Source organism: Equus asinus, chromosome 4 (genome assembly GCF_041296235.1).
Source record: "Equus asinus isolate D_3611 breed Donkey chromosome 4, EquAss-T2T_v2, whole genome shotgun sequence".
Classification (NCBI taxonomy): domain Eukaryota; kingdom Metazoa; phylum Chordata; class Mammalia; order Perissodactyla; family Equidae; genus Equus; species Equus asinus.
In genome coordinates, this window is record NC_091793.1 from 105,718,592 (window position 1) to 105,737,093 (window position 18,502).

Here is an 18,502-nt window from a genome sequence, read left to right on the forward strand (position 1 = left end):
CCTGCTCCACAAAACCTTTGCTGATCTTCCAGTAGCCAAGATTAATTTCTTCACTGAATTTTCATAGCACTGCCTACATCTGTTAAAGCAGTTCATTCATTCTACAAATATTTATTTGTTGTAAAGTATTATTTGTAAAATATATATTGAGCACCTTTTCTGCAGTGTTCCAGGCACTGAGGATAGAGTGGTAAACAAGACTGACACAGGCCCTGTTCTTACGAAGCTTATCTTCTGATGGCCGAGATGGGTAATCAACAGACAAATGCATACATCAGGCACTGATATAGACTCTGACAAAAAAATAGAGGAGGAAAAGGAAATGGAGAATGATGGATGGGTGGCTCTTCTAGACAGGCAGGTTAGAGAAGGCCTGTCTGAGGAGAAGGCCTGTCTGAGGAAAAGGCCTGTGAGCAGAGATCTGGATTACATGAGGAGGTATGCCAGCCTCGTGCTAGGTGCTGAGAGTATAAAGACCAGGGGAGATGCTCCTTGCTCACAACATTGTGGAAAGACCTACCTACTGGGGACAATAATTGCACTCTAGGGTGTGGAAAGTACACTAATACTGCCTGTGGAGGAAAGCCATTCTGACACTGGTAGAGTTGCCTTGCTATTGCATGAGCTTCTGTGTTCTTTACTATATTGTAATCTCGTCCAGGAAGTCACCATGTGTCGCTCATGTTGGTATGCCCCTGAGTGCTTACCGTCCCCATGTGTTCGAGGCCCAGCAGGCTGTTGGATTCAGCCAGTGCAGTCCTGAGGGGAGCCGTGCCAGTGCTCAAGCTGGAGCCAGGGTAGGAGCCGCCTGGAGCTCCTGTCTTGGTGTTCTCAGCAGAGCGAGCTGATTGCTCTCCTCCTGTGAATTACTGTACACACTGAGAAGCCCCGTGGCAGCGTTTCTGATGAGTGGGAGAGCTGCCAAAGTAGTGTGGCTGGGCTGGGCCCCTGGGGTGCCTGTGAGGTCATCCTCTTCCTTTCTGTTTGAAAAGCTTACTGTGATCACAGTGGAGATGAGTGGGCAGAACCTCTTATTCTTTTCTCTCGATATCTATCAAAATTGTACCCCAACATCACATGGAACACTTTGATTCATCTTGGTTGACAAAAGCCTGCCTCTATTTTCCTCCCAGAAAAAGAGGAATTTTGAATAAAACTTTAAATTCTCAAGTATTCAGAAACCCTTACCTTCAGGCTCAGAGGCACATTTGAGATTTGACTCTCTGGGATAATCAGCTGCTTTAATAGGGATGTTGGCATTTGGTGAGGCAGAAAGAAAGACAGCAAGTGAGTAAGTTGTGCTCAAGTAAGCACATGGCCTCCTAGAATGTCCACACACAGGACAAATACCTACTTTGAATCCCTAATCTTGTTTATTATTTACAGATGAGACAACATTCTCTTGTCTATACACAGTATCTTACCGAACGGTAAGACTAGTCTAGATTGGTCTAGATTTTGTTAGGTGACAGTAGGTATCTAGCTGTTGTGGTCGTGGTTCAGTGCAGCTCGCCCAGATTGCAGACCACACTTACACAATTCTGTAGAATTGAAAATCTATTTCAGAGTCGTAGGTTGTCATTGTGCAACAAAACATTCAAACTTCCCCCAGCTCCTTGGCTCTACTCTTCCTCGCTCCATGTCCATTCTCTTTTCTCCTCCTGAATCGCTCCTCTGAGAGCTATAAATCACCTTCTTCCATTATGCAAAGCCGCTTAATTCCTTCCAGCTTCTGCTCCCAAACTCATGTATCCAAACACAGCATGGAGAGTAGAAGACTCAAGGGTGAAGGAACCTGTTAACTGTTGTAACTGAGTTTCCTGAATCTATGCAAACACAACACTGTTTTAATAGTATTCCTATCAACATTGACAGAAATAATGTCCCTTCTTAAGTCAAATGAACTTCCTTGTTCTTATCAGCTGTGGCCAGTGACAAACCCATGTGAAAGCAGATTGGCAATTTATGCAGAAGCCACTTAGAAATTGCCTGGGTTATAGGTGCTTAATATATATTTATTTAGTAATGAATAAATATGAATGCATGCATGCATAATTGGATGCGTGAAGGAAGGGATGAATTAAGAGTGTATAGGTGAGGAATTCTTTGAAGGAATGAATAACATAGGAAGATGATCTGTGTGTTTTTAGAGATCTGTGTATGAGGATAACTGTTCTGACTCCATCAGTAAGATGTGTCTTGAGATGCTTTCCCAGTAATGTTGATGTATTTGTGTTATTCAAATCTATCCCTCCCATTTAGTTCTTGTAACTAACAGCATTGATGTGCAAGACAGGAGAGGTGATCACAATTACCCTGTATGACTTAGACTTCCGTATAGCCAAATTAGCAAATCAAGCAGATATACCTGTCATAAATGGGTATATGACTGTAAAAACGTACATATATGATATTTGTATATGGAAGTCACGTGCATATTTAAATTTTGGCAAAACTTAGACTCTGGATATTTTTACACCCATTCCAATATTCCATTATGCTAATACTGCAACATTTTTTTAAAATAATTAGTGTATTAACCATTAGTTGGCTCATAGCTAAAAATTCTCTTGGTTTTTAGCAGTGCTGGAGCAGAGCGCACAAAGATTTGCTTTATGACTGATGGATTGGGACTACGGGCAGTAGGGTTGACCCGTATGTAAGATAACCACCATCCTTATTCACAATACTGCAGTATCATGGCATGCTCAGTTCTGATCCAGGTCAGTTTTTTGTTTGTGGTTCGTTTTTAGCTAAAATGTCTGGTATGGTGGGAATAAGTATGGCAGAAATTATTGCTGGATAAAGGAAAGAGGCAGGTCACAGAGTTATGATTTTAGATTAATTCAACAAGGCTATAGCAAGAACTCATAAAATCACTTAGAATTAAAGGAACAAGACCAAGTCCTGAGTAGGAGAAAAGAGCTAAACGAGACAAGGGTCCTCACAAGGAAAGCTTCAGTTCTAACAGAGAAATGGAATGTGAACCCAGAACCAAGAATGAGGCTGCATCCAACTGTCTGGGTCTTTATAGGGAGATTTGGCAGAAACACTGCTATCCAGTGGATACAGGTGTGCCCTGAGAGGAAGAACAGACTAATTGTATACCTGGCATGCTCATGCAGATGGAGCTGTTAATCTATTTCCAGGCTCATTCCGATTGGCTCAGAATTAGGTGGGATTAGTACTTACAGCTGGTCGTGATGGGACAGGCAAGGAATAGCACATTCATAACCATTATGGAGTGGTTTATGCTCTTAAACATGCGTTATGGATTTCTATGAATAAGTACTTGTGCTTATGTTTAATGGAATTCTGAAAATGTGAAACATATGGTCCTAAGTGCTAGGGTATAGGATGACTCATTTATAGCAATGCCACTTTATGATTGCATTAAACAACTTTATTGTCTTATGTTCAGAAAACTATACAAGTGTTTCTTAAAGTACAAACGGGAGAATTTATAGTTTTTGTAAGCTTTCTGCTTTTTGTGATATTCATTGTATGAAAGTCGGAAAGTTCAAAACAGTGTAAAGAAACAGATTTTTTTTAAAAACTATAACCCTGTCACCCCAAGACAACCAATATTAGCCTTGTGATGTATTGTCTCAGTATTTCTTTTGTGTATTATTGTATAGTTGCTACATATTGTTAAACATTTTTTTTCTAATCTGCTCTTTTTTTCACTGAACACTATATTAGGCATTTTCTAGTATTGTTAAAACATCTGCAAAATCTTATTAATTTTATTGTCTACAAAAATATCTCTCCATATGCATAGACCTCGTTTTACTCAGCCGTCTCTACCATTGCTGAGCATTTAGGTGGTTTTCAATGTGTCAGTATTATGCATAACTTAATAATGAACGTGTTTGGATATAAATAATTTTCTAAATTTCTGATTATGTCCTCAAGGTCGATTCCTAGATTCAGAATTATTTTTATTCAAACAAGATGAAGATTTTTCTAAGGTTCTAGGTATATGTTGAGAAATTGCTTTCAGAAACTGTAATAATTTATATACCAATCAGTAGTATAGAAAAGTACTCATCTCTTTATACTAGTGCCACAACTTAAAATTAGTGTAATTTTTGTATTATTTGCTAATTAGATGGGAGAAAATTATACATTGTTATTGTTTTGATTTTTATTTATTTTATTATTAGTGAGGTTGAACACTAGATATTTGAAATATTTGAATATTATTTCTTGTCACCTTTTTATTTATGAACTTTGCTCTTCAATCAGTTGGTAGAAAAATGGCCCATGAACAGAGAAAAAGTCCAGCTGATTCTCATTATTCATGTGGTTATGTTCTGTAAAGTTTCAGCAAACACTAAATTAGCAAATATTGAACCACTGCTCCTGGGAGAAACACAAGGTTAAGTTTCCGGGAGCCTCTGGTCATAACATTTTCATCCACTGATCAAGACATACCTTGTTTAGTGTGTTTGTATTTAAAGACACCTTATTTAATATATATTGTTGATTGATTAACATGAAGCTCATGGCCAATAGCACTGTGATTCATGTCCAAACGAAGCTTATCCAACACATACATTTTCTCCATGAGGCACATCACAGCCTTCTTGCACTTCGGAACACTAGACAGCACTTCAGCACCACGCTTTGGGGCCATTTTAATAGGAAAATGATGAACCAAAAGCACAAGAGTGCAGATAATGTGGCACTAAACATACCACGTACAGGATGCTTGTTTACACTGGGAGAGCTAAGACAAGACGGCAGGCAGTCACCTTGTTGGGCCTCAGCTAGGATTGAGGCAACTCAAGTTTTTCACCACCGTAGACATGACTGTGAATGACCATGAAAGTGCCGTGAGTATTGATTTTGGGATTACAAGTGAGTTTTAGGGAGTAGGCGAATTTGCAAATATGGAATCCATGAAAAATGAGGATTGACTTTATCTTCATATCGTAGTGATCTGGCCACAGGTGAATGGTGATAAATATGGATGAATAAAGCAGTGAATGAATGGATGGATAAATATAAATCAATTCATTTTCAAGGGAACAAGTAAAAAGAAAAATGTCCTTTAAAGCCTATAATTTTGACATACAGACAGGAGTTGCCATACCCACAGCAGAGAAAGAACAAAACTGAGAAAGCGAAGCCAATATGCTGACACCTGAGGGGAAACAGCAGACAGGGAAATGCAAAGCGCACCAGCGTGAAGCCAGACAGGGTTGCACGTGAGTCTCATTTACCAGCTTCTGACCTTGGGTGAGACCTGCTCTGAGCCTCCATTTTCTTCTCCATCTTAACCAAAAGTGAGATTAAAATATCTTCCTTACACTAAATATCTCTTAGGGGTACATTTGATGTCTTATTCACAGTTATAACTCTAAGACTTAGCGTAATTCCAAGTATATATATATGTATGTCAGTTATCTGTCAGATACTCAATGCCCAAAATGTGCCAAAAATGAATGCAAAAACAAAAACAAATGTATCTAAAGTTCAGAATACTGTTCCTTTAAAATACAGAATAAAGCATTTTCTTTGTAAACCCTTGTCATATGGGACTAGTTTCTGCCAATAAACAGTTAACACACATTGATCGCTCTATTTCATACTCTCTACTGCTTTATATAAATGATTTATGTGAATTCAAATTATATGGTTTATTGATTTCTTTATTTTTACTTAACAAACACCTACATAGTACTTACTATGCCCCAGGCATTGGTTAATGCTTTACAAATATTAATTTATTTAATTCTTATAACAACACTATGAGTAGGTATTGTTATTAAGACTGTTTTATACATGAGGCACAGACAGAGTAAGTCACTTGTCCTAGGTCACACAGCAAGTAAATGGCAAACTCAGAATTGAACTAAATGCTTTGGCTACAGAGTTCGTGTTTATAACCTCTACTTCATCACAACAGCCGTAGGAAAGTTCAGATAAGGAAACAGGAGTTGAGTAACAGATCTGAGGCGGCTGTGAACCCACTGGTGTGTCTGACTTCAAATCCTATGTCTTTAGGATTTATAGCTCCAGGCCACCAGTGGTCGGGTAATGAAACAGCAGAGGCTTACAATAGTTTACTACTTATGCTGCTTCCAACTGCTTCTGAGACACAGGCAACTTGCTTGCTTTCTTCCTGTTTTCTTAATAATGCAGCTAGGTTTTCATTGCCTGAATTCTAGATTTTGTCTGGGTCCTGGGAGCAGGTGTTCATGGAATATAAGAAGGAAGAAGAAAAAGCATTAGTCCATTCCGGAGCTAAGAAAGGGAGGCAGTATATCGTTAACATTAACAGCTTGAGCTATGAATTGACACTGGCTGCATTCAGATCAAGCTGCTCTGCTACCAGCTGTGAGGTTTTGGTAAATTACCTCACCTCTCTGGACCTTAATTTCATTTATAAAATTAATACAGTTCTACCTACGAAAACCATGATTGTACTGATGTGAAGATTCAGAGAATTAATACCTATAAAGCACTAAGAAATGTTCTTGGCACATGGTAAAACGTCTCTAATAGAGGCAACACTTTAAAATTATCCAAGTTTGTCTTTTACACAGTGTCCCCTCTTGTGTGCTAGTGGGTTTCCAAACTTTTGTGATTACAACACCCCTATCAATAAAATTGTCATGCATACCAATATTCTTTTTATGTATAAATTATAGAAATGTATTGCTGTAGTGATAGATTGCAGGCAATTTTAAACTAGACCACAGCAACGGTTCACCAAGTTCTTATTTGTCTTTCTCCAATACTCCTGACCTGCCCTGGGGCACCCTGGATTGTTGCACACAGGCGTCCCCTCCCCAAAGGGTTCTTTGCTCAAAGCTACCTATGGCCTCCTGCAGTCTTTCTTAATTCCAATAACTTACTAAAGAAAAAGGGATGACTTCTGTTGAAGGAAAGTGGTTGGATATGTCTAGTACCATCTGGGAACAATAATAGTCCCTTAATTCTCCCAAGATTATTCACATACTCAGAAACATCCTGTGTTGTCCTTACTGAATCCTTCATCAAAGGCCAAAAGTCTGGGGGCCAAGGCAGGGTCTACCTCAAATTGATTCTGCTTCTAATTTTTTTCCTTTTTCCAACTCTAAAGTCTAAGAGCCCTTTTGGTGAGTGAATTGGTCTCTGGCAGGGGTCAGAGATGAATATTTTGTTAATGGAAGTCACTTAAAAATCAGACTTAGAGACACTGAAGACTGCATGTACCTGAGAGGGAGTCAGAGGAACTGGTTAACGGAGAACGCTGAGAACCAAGGCTCAGAATTTGAGTTTGCTTCAGATAATGAAAGAAACAGAAATCGTTGAGAAGTGATGCTCTCTAAAGATAGAAGAAGTTGAATCCTGCTTTTACAAAATGAAGTGTACTCATTATTTTGCTCATTTTTTTCTCTTCCATCCCAAGGAATATAAACTCCTAAAATGTAGGAGGAAAAGAAACCTCTTTATACCATTTTTTTCTCCCATATACGGTCCAAATCTGAGGTTATATTTGGCTTTGGAAAAATATTTCTTGTAACAAATATGTCATAAAAGTAGCATAGAAAAGGGTAAACACAGATCCTTTGGGACTGTTTCTATGAATCAAGCAGGTATCTGAGAATATACATATGTATACGTATATAGCCCAAGAACCCTTTTGGTGAGGGAACTGGTCTCTTTATATTGGAATATATATATATATATATATATATATATATATATATATATATTTCCCTGTGTGTCCCATAGATGTGATAGCAAAGCTGTAGTTGATACCACTCCTGGGAGCTGCCAAAATCATTCCAAAGATCTTTGGACTGATTGTCTCCTTTGGCAAGATGCTTGCAAAGGGAAATATATATGAGCTCTGAGGAGACCTAGAGGAAAAATGCTATATATCACAAGAATAAAAATACTTCATTAAGCATTCTTTAGGAAACTCTTTAGTTTGTAGACTCTTGGCAGGGGAAAATTGTTTCTTTATGTGTTCTGAATATTGCTTTTACATACTAAGTGAGAGCTATAATATACATGCTTTTGAAATTATCATTTTACAAGAATTACAGTGTTTAGAGTATAAACCTATCAATAAATTCCACTCATTCATTAAACAACTATTTATTCAATATCTACTATACGCCAGATACTATTCCCGGTGCTTGGGATATACAAATGAACAAAATAAATAAAAATTCTGTTGGGAGATTTGCCTCCATAGGTTTTTGCATTCCTGTATGTCTTTCTAAGGATGCTAAGAATGCACTGCCCTAATCCCTCTTTCCCTGGGCCATTTCTCAGTGTTGTGTTTGTAGCAAGCAACCTTCAGAGATGAGGTAATATCTCTGTCTGGGACAAAGAACAGTCTTGCTTATTGCTTGCTAAAAAATGGTGGGTTCTCAAGCTCATCGTGCCTTTGGTACCATGCAGACCTACTGTGTGTGTAGTATTTATTTGGCCCCTCCACATTGTCCCTGTGGAATTTGGGGGACAAGGAGTACCAACAAAAACATGATGCTCATGCTGCTTACTGTGCTGTGAATAATAAAGTAGTTTGTTTCTGACCCAGGAGTCTTGTATCTTTTGCCCCCATCAGTGAAACATTAACAGGATAACTTTTTAGTTTCAGGGTAAAATCAGTCCCAGGTATGATAAATCTCAGCCCTCATTGAACTTATATTCCATCCCACATTGTTTCAGTTGTCTTACTTTTATATTTTAATAAAAATTTAAAATGTTCCTTGCTTATTTCTGTTCCTTGTCTCAGGATATCAACTAGGCCTTTTTCTTATGTCTCATCACAACTACCACCAAAAAGAGAAAAACTACCTGTCTTAGAACATGGCTGTATATTATAAAATTTCATAGGAAATTAATAAATCTTGAGTAATATGATTTTATTTTTACAGGGCAGTCACTGCTTTAAGGGAAAGATAGCAATTTAAATACTAAGAGATAGAATCATTTTTTAGATCTATCACTAATAGATTGCTAACGGCAGGAGTTTCAGTCATGTTTTTGCTGGAGGTCAGTACCAATTAGTGATATTTTGTCAGAAGAATTTCTCTTTCAAAATCATTTTATAATATTCAGGTAAGTCTTCCCCATACCAGCAACTTGCTTTTTAGAGTTGGGTTTACACGCTCGTTATTAATGGATTGTTTAGAGGTTTATTACGGTGCCAGGGTTGGTTTGTTATGTTAGATCTTCTGATATGTAAAATATAGCATATTTCAAATGGTTTCTAATACAAAAGTTATGTGTACCCTCAAGCCATGAGAGCGATGTGTCCTCTCTTCACTACATCATTTGTTTCATTGAAAAGTACCCTGAGAAAATAAAGTGACTAGAAATAACTGAGGAAGGAAGACATGTTGACCATGAGGCTTCAGAGGAAACTGTCAAATGTCATCTTACATTTAAAATTAAGGAAAACGTATTTAGGAACTGTAAATATTTATTTAGCCCATTGTTTAGTCATTCATTCATCTAATTTAGTTAAACAAACACTTAGCAAGTGAGTCCTCGGTGCCCAGCAGTGTGCTGTGTGCTGAGGGTTCCCCAGTGAGTAAGAGGCAATCTTCATCCCTTTGGTCTTAACCAGGAGTGGGAGATACACACTCATATTAGCAGTCCCACGGCAGGAATGATCTGGAAATGTGAAGAAAGGGCATTCACCTCATCCTAGGGGTTCTACGAAAGGCTTCCTGGAGTTGACATTTGAACTGTCTCAATTTTATTTCTCTAGTAGATATTGGATGATAATTCTATGCCAGACATTGTGCTTAAGCAATTCCTTTATTCATAGTTTAAAAAGTGTTAAACAGACAACGAGGGGATTATGAAAACTTGAAGCATATGCTCAGCTATAAAATATGTATGTTTATAGAAAAATCATAGTTAAAAGCTTTTCTTTTTGTTTTTGATGTTTACAACCCTCCCAAATCACTCAGTGACAGCCAGGAAACAGAAGGTACCGTAGTCACCCCAGCTGCCCCTCTCCCAGCTGCCTTCCCAACCTCTGCTTTAATCCCAACTCCACAGCCCTGGATCTCTTTTTAATTAAATTTAGAATTTCTGATGTATGAAGCCAGTAATACAGCCTTGATGAATTTCTTCCTTTTATGTTTTCCAGTGATTTGGATTTTTATTTGGGATAAATATAGTAAAGTCTTTTTAGGATTAAGGATAAAAAAAAAAAACCTCATGCTACCAGATTTCATCCTTCCTGGCAAAGTTCAAAGTTCAAGCACATAATCTTTGACCTGATGCTGCTCTCGCGAATGACTTACTCTTAGAAGAGTTTCATTGCTCTTGTTGTTGTTGAGGATTTTGCATTTTGTTGTTGTGGTTAAGTGATGTTCTGACCTAGATTATCATGATATATTAGGCTTGATGGGTCTATATTTTTGGAGCAGATGAAATACTGTGTGGGAAAGTCATTGAGCAGGTGGAAAGTGCTGTTTAATCCTTCTAATGGGAGAGGCTCAGGATGATATTGAGAAAATGTAAAAGGCAGCAAAACAGGCTCGTAGAGCCGAAAAACAGCAATGTCTCCTTCTGTCATTGTGTGAGAATTTTAATCAAATGGCTTGCCTCATGCAGCTTTATTTTGCATTGAGATATTCCATGTCCCCAAAATATTTCTTCGATGGTGGTAATGAATTGCATTGCCCTCTCGGTTGTAAGAGCGCCGGTATTCTGCTGCGGAGCCATATGGTTCCCATTTATTTTAATGTGTCTTTGACATCAGGAGAATTGCTGAGACAGCAGAGGAAAGTGCTTACACCTTGGACTGCAGCCAGAACTGCGCTTATTTATGTTTGGTAACGACTACCTTTTTTCCCCATAAGAAACGGTATGTCCTTAAGACGGTATCCACGTTGTGATTTTAATAAAACGGGAGTATAGGTTTATATATTTTGGAAATAGCTGTTACTTTAGTGGCAGTGAAATGTGTTTCTTAAGCGTGAAGTTTTAGGGTTTAATTGCACGTATGAGAGATTAAGGAAACAAGCTGGGAAGTAGGTGGTACTTATTTTCTCACTGATAATAAACGAACGTGTTTTCTGTTTGGTTTAACAGCATCACCAAGATAGTACGCTGCGTATGTAATGCTTTCTGTCTGTGATTCTTAAGGCTTTTTACAAAGGTAATTATTTCTGATAATATTCCTGTGAGGTAGGTAAACATAATTCTGAAAATATTAATGGAGGAAATGAGAAAAGCAGATGCTCATTAATGTAATCTGTATAATGGATCTTAGCAAGTATTAGAAAACAGATTTTTAATTGATTGCATTATCTAGCAATTTATTATTTTCCAGTTATCAGAATAGGGTAATATTTTCTCTAATTCGTTAGTAATAATATATGTTTACAGTAAAGAAGCATTCTTTAAAAATGAGAAAACAAGTAAATACGTCAATAATAATGCATATTTTATATGTAAATGTTAACTTCGTCTCTGCAGAAATCTTAAAAATTCCTTGGAAAGTTTTAATGTTATCTAAAGAAATATACATACTGTGAAAAGAGAAAAGGGCTGATAATGTTGATCAAAATTCTGCAAAATTGTTTTTACCCGTGATAATGTCAGATGGCTAGCTGAATATAAGGAAGAAGAAAAAAATTCCCAACTTCCAGTCTGCTTTGGACAGGACTGAGCAGAATGCAGGGCCTAGATTTAGAAAAACACTTTAATATTACATTGTGTTTCAAATATTTTGCTCAAGGATTTTAATGTGTCAATTTTATTTAAGTGATGTGTGATATAAAGGCAAAATTGAACCAGAAGGAAGACAGCATGGCAAATATAGAATTGGAACATCAAAATTCATGATGCCTAGAACTATAGATTTGATGGATGCGTTGATGAAAAAAGGGATAGTAACATGAAAATCAGTAGATCTCTCAGTTAGTGGTACTATTTTCATCTATAGTTTAATCTAAATTTGGTTTAGTTTAACAGTTCACCATCCTCAATGTCACTTGCATTTTCTGTTGACGGCTGGGCATTCTGCAGTCACATCCCATTTTCAGTGGGACATCAGTTTACTGTAGGCAGGAGAGGGTGAGTGCTAAGTCAAATATATGTTAAGATTATATATAAAAGAGAACATGATTTCTTTTTTAAATTTTTGCTCTTTCAATTCTTTAATTTCAAGTTTATGACTTTAAAATATAGTATTTGTTCTTTTCGTCCTAACAAGTATGAGAACAAAATAACCCCTCCCTTTTTTTTCTTTAGATTACTCACAAGAATTAGAGGGAAAGTGCAGGGGGCATCTTTAATAAAAAGAAATGTGTGGATGAAAAATAGCTAGTTCTGAAAAATGACCACTCTTTGTGAGTTAATCATTTTAATTATTTATGACATCAAAGCTGGAAGGTCAAAGTTTACACTTAATTTTTATGTGCAGCTTTCTGAATTTACATCAAAATTTTCAGTCTTAAACCTTATGGTTTTTTCCCAGCTGAGAACTGCAAATAGATGATTATGCTATTAAACCACCACTATAATGTCAAATTCAGCTGGCGGTGTGCTAAGCAGCTTGGGCTGAAGCTGTCAGGAGAGACTCAGGAGCGAGCCGGTTCCCTCCTCGCAGATCTCTCACCTGTGCTTGTGTAGACATAGCCAACAGACTGAATAGATGACGATGTGACGTGCGTGTTCATGATCCAAAACAAAGCTTTAGTCATCCAGCCTCTGGAGTCATCTTTTTATATTACTCCTATTCTTGCTAATATATTTTTACTTAAATGCGTATGCAGTATTTGTACATATCTTGATAGAAACTTATTCACATAGTGTTATATTAGAGGGTTTGTTTTATTTTGTATTGTTTTTGTAAAGGAGTGATTTAAACAAAAGAGTCTCGTCTTGAATTATTTCACTCAGAAGCTGCAATGCATGAAAAATGTTATTAGTCTCAAGGGCAATCCATTGTGAATATTTTCAACTTAATATTAGAATAAAAAATGCTTATGGCTAAATGGTTAAACTATCTGATCTTGTCTGTGAATTATAAATCTATTCCTCCTCTGCAGGACTGAACTCAGAATGATAACTGGTTCTTATGTATGTTTATCATATTTATACTGTCCAATCTATTTGCTACTTTACTAGTACATAAGTTGGTTGGTTGGAGGTGGGGAAAAGTGGCATTTAGAGGGTGGGGAGAAAGATGTGCTACAATTTTAAAAGCATTTAGAGCTGTCCTTCACACTATTGGGAACCAGATAGAAACCTAGACTTGACATCACGAGCATCACTGTAAGTGGGAGCTGCTTTTCCTTGATTTTTGTTTTTGAATGCTACTTTCATAATAACAAGGGCAGGAGTAAAAGAAAAAAAGGCCCCTGATTTCCTGTCAATTGGGTGCATTCTGACATTTTCTTACATTTACTGACTCTGTCTTAGTTCTGATTACCTTTTTGGAAATACGAAACACTTCAATTCAGAAATATTGGGTATACCCCAGTATTGCCTATGACATGTCCAGTGTTTGGGAGAGTCTCTTTCTTTTGTTTTTGTGTGTTTTTACCCTTCATAATTGAGTATAAAATAATGTACTGAATATAAAATAATGCAACATTGATTTGACCATAGGTAATAGGTCACTTTACGTTACATACTTCAGATAATTTGAATTGTGTTCATGCTTGGAAAGAAAATATCCCATTAGTCTTTACTTTCACTTTTCCTCTCCTTCACCCATGGCCCAAGATATTTCCTTATTATCAGTCTTTTGGAGTTCCTCCCACTTGAATGATTTATTATTGTCCTAAATACCTTATTTGAGCAAAACAATGAAAGACATGACTGGGGCAAGTATATTCGGGAAACATAAGGATGTAGCTTAAAGGAATAAGATGGGCAGTTAGAACAAGGAAGGATTGCTTTTGATAAGAAACTCAGCTTCATTTTCAAAGGGACTACTCCCTGATCAAGAGCAGCCAACCTTGGCAATCATGTCAAGCTGGAGAAGATGCAAGAATATGATCACAGAAAATTTGCAGAAGTCACTTGTAAAGATTAAGGACGTATTTTTTTAATCTTAATAACTTTAACCATTGGAAATTGACTTAATATCCAAGCTGTTGTGCTAATTTCTATACAAAATATTTTCTGATGAAATTGGATTTTCTCTTGTAAGCTAGTCTTCATGACTTTATAACTGATTTGATCTTAATTTGTTTTTCAAAAGGTAAGAAACAATGTGCACACTTTGAGAGCCCCTGATTAATTTGGTCGGTATGATTTAGAAACACAAGGTTTTATTGCCCAGGATTTACCGAGATAAACAAATTAATTTCAGCACTCTCACTTTGCTTCTAGTAAATTGGCCCAAATAAATGAAAAATAAACCCGAAATATAGACATAAATCATCTGGTATTTTCCTTTTGAGCATAGTGCATAGGAGAGAGAAGTGTACTATTAACTTCAGACCCAAATGGTAGAATTACTATTTTCCACAATTTACCCCTTGTTTAATATCAGACTGGACCATGTGCCAAATTTAGTGCCAAAATACATAGCTCTGTTTACTACTTTCTGCCTTTCCAGCTATACCAGGGCTTTGCTGAAAGTTGTTGACACTAAAAAGAACAAGTGTACCTTAAGAGGGTGACCAGTTCACTGCTCAAGCATCAGCTCCACAGTGGCTGCACTATGGTGGAATCAATGGTCCGGAATCTGGTCTTCAGTTTTACATGCCTGGATACATGATGGTCTCTGTGCATGCAGAAAAGGCAGTCTCAGATGGAATGACATACACTCACTAACCACATTCACAAATGGCTGAAGTATAATTCTGAAAACAAATTTGATTATTTTCAGCAAGAAATAAAATTGACAAGTCAACCAGATAGTCTTGTTGATTTGAAAATATATTCCAATCTGTGTAAACAGGTTGGTTTAGGAGTGTGGAAATGGAGCAAAGTTGATTGAATTTTCTTAAAGCTTAATGTAATTCAACTTTGATACCTCGATATACTCGTCTTCTCTAAGGATGAGAAAATTCAGAATATTTGTCTGCCCAGAGCAGTGGCTCCCCTGGATGGTCCTGGAAACACACTGTCCAATTCTTAGTTTTGGCTTCCATTCCATTTTTAATCCACTCTGTTCATGAAATCTTTATATAATTTATGGTACAGATTATTTTATTTCATCTACTGACAGTCTTACCCTAGCATTGCGAATTAGTCAATTTCCAAATTCTCTTCTCCATTCTGTTTTAAAGCATTTTTAAGATGGATAGTTTCTGCAGATAGTTAATATCAGCCACTCTGTGCTGTTTATTCCTTTAATTTACAAAGGTCAATATTATGTCCCTGTTATGTGACCATTTTACAGTAATACCGGGATGCTCTGCTGTGCTAACCATAATGGTACTCCCAAGAGCTGTGTCCTGGGCAGTATACAAAGTATTGTTGCATTTAGACACTTCTGCTCCAGGGCGGTAACTGTGAATGAGATAAAAGAAAAGGAGCTGAAAGACTCCAAAAAATTAGTATTGTGCATGAAAACAGACTAATTATTTTTCAAAGCAGTAATGAAAGCCACTTTCTCCTCCCTCTTTTTCTTGCTCTTGACTTCACAAGTAGTAAAATGAATACTGAACTCTGTAGAGACACAAAGTAGAATTCAATCATTCTGCAAAGGGCACCAATTACTAGGTAGGTATATCAGGAAGGTTTCCGATTCCCTAAGGCAGATGTGTTGAGTGAATTTAGTCTGTTTTTCCCAGACTTGAAGAATACAGACTCTTGTTTTATGACTTCATTTTGTGATGTTAGTCAAATTGGGGCCTAGAGGCAAGCAATAGCCCATAAAGGCCCATTCTAGTGCTCCAATTCAATCATTAGAAGAGAGACGTGGGTGGCTCCTAAGTTTGGGAAAACCACACTTAAAATATTCCCCACAAGGCTGATCTTATAGTATTTCAAAGCTTTCCTTTTAAATATATTCCATTGGCTTTTCAATCATTGTTTTTACAGTGCTATTTATAATGTGCACATGTGAAAACAAGCATAAGTACATTTGAATTATAAACCCTAGTGGATAGGATGAGGCACTAATCCTAGCACACTTTGACAGTGTTAGCAAGGCCAAGAGCCTGGGTGAAGGGCCCCTGTTCTCTGCCACTATTGTCATCCTCAAAACCTTAAAAATCATCTCTAAACTCTGTCATTTGGGAAAGGGTGATCTGACCTTTGGGAAAGGGTGGTGCAATAGAGTCATCCAGAAAGTTGAAGAATTCTTCTTATAATCTAAAAATACAGGTACAAGATCTAAACAAATTTTTAAAAAGGAAATTTGTCTAGAGTACCATGAATTGTCTAAAAAATAAGTAATAAAATCGTCAGAGGTGTTTATAGTAATTATTTTAAATGAATACACTAAAACCTTTTTTTCTTTCTGTAAATTTATGGCCCTGAAAGATATGTCTTAAGGGCATCATTTTCATGATATCAAGAGTGGAAAAGGTTGAAGGTTATCACCCAAAGCCAGAGTCTCTAGCCTGCCGTAAGGTGGTGATGGATGAGGTTGTCAGATAAGGTAGCAAATTACTGGGCACATTGTTGAATTTTGCTTTCTATGGTGATCTTTTGCGTTTTGACAAATTCTTCTCTGTTTTAAGATGATTTAAACATACAGTTATGAAATAGCTCAGAGCTTTTAAATAAAAGTTGAAAATTGTCTCTGCTGCCGGGAGTACAAGTATGTTGCCGTGAACATATACATAAATAAATGGGAAAATTATGTACATGATTGAAAACACTTGCTTTCTGGCAATCTCTTCTGGAGAAAGTAGAAGAGTGGAGAGGAGAGAAAGGTGGGAAGCTGAATTCTTGTCCAAATGTCACCCTTCTCTTACTCGATAATCTTCTGAGCCTGTTCATTCTGTCTGAGTTTCTCATCACTGGAAATGAAAGTCCAGCAGCAGTTGACATCTACCAGAAATAGTAAGACACCAAATCTCAGCCTTGTTAAGCTCCTTTAGAGTAGCCTCAGCTCTCTGCTGTGATGTGATGGTGAAAAGCCTGGGCTCTGGAATAATGAATTACAGTTTCACCACTAGTTATAAGACCTTGGCCGTATTATTTAAACTTTGGCAACTTGACTTCCTCAAAATGGAGACATGGGTAATATCAACCCAAGGAGTTGTAAGGGATAAAATGAGATAATTCATACAAAGTTCTTTACATGGTACAGACTTGGGAAGTACTCCATAAATGATAGCTTATATTATTTTTTTACTTCCAAGGATTTCTTCTGAGTTCGTTGTTTCTGTATGTTTGTCTACTTGAGCATGTATACTAGTTCCTAGGGCTCCTGGTACAAAGTGCTACCAACTCAGCAGCTTAAAATGACAGAAGTTTCTTATCTCACAGTTCTGAAAACTAGAAGATCAAAATCAAGGTGTTGACAAGGCCATGCTGCTCCCTCTGAAAGCTGTAGGGGAAGGATCTCTCCTTGCATCTTTCCGATTCTGGTAGCCCTAGACATTCCTTGGCGGTGACAGCGTCATCTCAGTCTCTGCCTTCATCTTCACATGGGCTTCTCCCTGTGTCTCTTCACATTATCCCTTTATGCATGTCTGTGTCCAATTTTCCCTTTTTATAAGAACACTAGTCAAGTTTGATTAAGGCCCGCTCTAATGACCTCATTTTAACTTGATCACCTCTGTAAAGACCCTTCTTCCCTAGATTACATTTTGGGGTATTGAGGGTTATAACTTCAACATACTTTTCGGGGGAAGACACAATTCAAACCATAACAGCATGATTCTGTATCTTTCTCCTCACTTCAGTGTACCTTTCCTTCCCCAATGGAGAAGTGTCATATAATATGGCACCAGATTAGGAGTTTTTAGGTGTAAATTTAGCTTTACCATTAACTATCTACATTGAAAGAAATCACTCAAATTCTGCAAGCCTGGGTTATTTCACTATAAAATAAAAGGACTGGGCTAGATAATCGCATGTCTTCCAACTCCAGAAGATCATGATTATAATGTGTGACTCTCTTTCTCTCAACTACAGTGTGTGTCTCAACCCTCCATGATGCTGTGTGCATCTTGATGTCCCTGTAACTAATAATAAAGGTTCTGATATATCTCATGACATTTTCAATTTTCTCAATATATACTAGGATTAAAATTCTTCTGTCTGTAATGCTATTTAGCGGGGTCTTTAGCAAATGAAAGCTATGTTCGATTTAGATTATAAAGATATCTAAATAGTGCCAATGAGCCTTTTTCATGAATTTTTATTTCTTTTTGGAATTTTCTAAAATTCAAAAATGGACTTCTTTTTTTTTTTTTCTTTTTTTGGTGAGGAAGATTACTCTGTGCTAACGTCTGTGCCAATCTTCCTCTATTTTGCATCTGTGTTGCTGCCACAGCATGGCTTGACAAGTGTTGTAGGTCAGCACCTGGGATCCAAACTCGTGAACTCAGGCCACCAAAGCAGAGCATACCAGACTACTACTCCATGGGAGTAGCCCCTCTAAAATTCA

At 37.2% G+C, this 18,502-nt stretch overlaps 1 protein-coding gene across 5 annotated transcripts in view; it reads left to right on the forward strand.

Moving 5' to 3' along the window:
- The window catches only part of CSRNP3 (cysteine and serine rich nuclear protein 3), a 193,223-nt gene that overhangs the window by 147,371 nt on the left and 27,350 nt on the right, over positions 1 to 18,502 (forward strand). The window lies entirely within an intron of this gene.